Consider the following 2,083-nt stretch of genomic DNA (forward strand, 5'->3'; position numbering starts at 1 on the left):
AATAGGCCCCACCTTTTTCCCCCTCCATGACTCTTTTTTTTTTTGCTTTCTACTACTTTTCTTGTTTTTTTATTAATTAAATCTTTATTATTCAGATTATTACTTTTGTTCCTCTTTTTTCCCCCCATAACTCCACTCCACCCAGTTCCCACCCCACCCTCCTCCCTCACTCCCCATCCACTGTCCTCATCCATAGGTGTGCGATTTTTGTCCAGTCTCTTCCCACATCCCCCTCACCCCTTTGCCCCCCAAGAATAGCCAGTCCACTCCCTTTCTATGCCCCTGATTCTATTATAATCAACAGTTCATTCTGTTCATCAGATTAGTCACTTGATTTTCAGATTCACTTGTTGATAGATGTGTATTTGGTGTTCAAAATTTGTATCTTTACCTTTTTCTTCTTCTTCCTCTTCTTAAAGGATACCTTTCAGCATTTCATATAATACTGGTTTGGTGGTGATGAATTCCTTTAGCTTTTCCTTATCTGTGAAGCTCTTTATCTGACCTTCAATTCTGAATGATAGCTTTGCTGGATAAAGTAATCTTGGTTGTAGGTTCTTGGCATTCATCACTTTGAATATTTCTTGCCACTCCCTTCTGGCCTGCAAAGTTTCTGTTGAGAAATCAGCTGACAGTCGTATGGGCACTCCCTTGTAGGTAACTGTCTTTCACTTGCCGATTTTAAGATTCTCTCTCTGTCTTTTGCTCTTGGCATTTTAATTATGATGTGTCTTGGTGTGGTCCTCTTTGGATTTCCTTTTGCTTGGGGTTCTCTGAGCTTCCTGGACTTGTAAGTCTATTTCTTTCACCAGGTAGAGGAAGTTTTCTGTCATTATTTCTTCAAATAGGTTTTCAATATCTTGCTCTCTCTCTTCTTCTGGCACCCCTATAATTCGGATGTTGGTACGCTTGAAGCTGTCCCAGAGGCTCCTTACACTATCTTCGTATTTTTGGATTCTTTTTTCATTTTGCTTTTCTTGTTGGATGTTTTTTGCTTCTTCGTATTTCAAATCGTGGACTTGATTCTTACAATCCTCTAGTCTGCTGTTGGGAGTCTGTATAATATTCTTTATTTCAGTCAGTGTATGCTTAATTTCTAGTTGGTCCTTTATCACAACCTCGAGGGTCTCATTAGATTTCTTATAGATCTCATTAAGTTTATCGGCAGTTTCTAGAAAATTCTTGAAAAACCTTAAAAGTGTGGTTTTGAACTCTATATCCAGTAGTTTGCTTTCCTCCATTTCTGTAATTCGTGTCATTCTTCTTTGTCTCCGCATTTTTATGCTTCCCTGTGTTGATAAAGTGGTTTTCTGTGCTGAGTGTCCACTAGGGCCCAGTGGTTCAGCCTCCCCAATTACCTGAGGAGGACACTCCTGGTGCACCCCCTTGTGGTCTTTGTGCACCGTCTTGTTGTAGTTAAGCCTTGATTGTTGTAGTTATCACTGGGAGGAATTGACCTCCAGGCCAATTGGCTGTGAGAATCAGCTGTGTCTGCAGTGGGAGAACTTCTGTGCTGGACACACTCCTCTGGGGCAAGACTTGCTTCAATGGGGCTTTGGCGCTCACTGAGTCTGCCCCCTGAGTGTGTCCTTTATGGTTCCATGGAGCTGCAAACTGGATGGTTCCACTCTGACCTCTGGGTTTCCTGGCTCCTGGATCTCTAGGGAGGTGCTAATCTAGCCTTTGCCTGAGGCTATCCAGCAAAAGCTTCCCTGCCGGGCTTAGGTGGGGCGGGTCCCACGGGATCAACAGGGTGGGGCTAGCAGTTATGGCTGCTCTCAGTCCAGCCCTCAGAGGCTCTGCTTCTCAATGTCCTGGTAATTGCTGCAAGCCCCTCAGAGACAAAGCTGCCCTCGAGTTCTGACCTATGCCAGACAGTCCCGCTTCTCCTGTATGAGTCTGGGTCCCTAGAGACTTGCCTGGAACTGGAGCTCAGAGCCTGAGACTCCCTCCTGATTGAAAACGACAACCACGCCCTCAGCTGCCAGCCCGCTCCGCATGCACTTCCGCACCATAGTATTTTACTGCCATACTGCGTCTCTTCTGAGTCTCGGTATGCTTTTCTCTTTCCTTCTCCCTTCTA

The sequence above is a fragment of the Myotis nattereri genome (assembly GCF_964212035.1).
Source record: "Myotis nattereri genome assembly, chromosome: 10".
Lineage (NCBI taxonomy): Eukaryota > Metazoa > Chordata > Mammalia > Chiroptera > Vespertilionidae > Myotis > Myotis nattereri.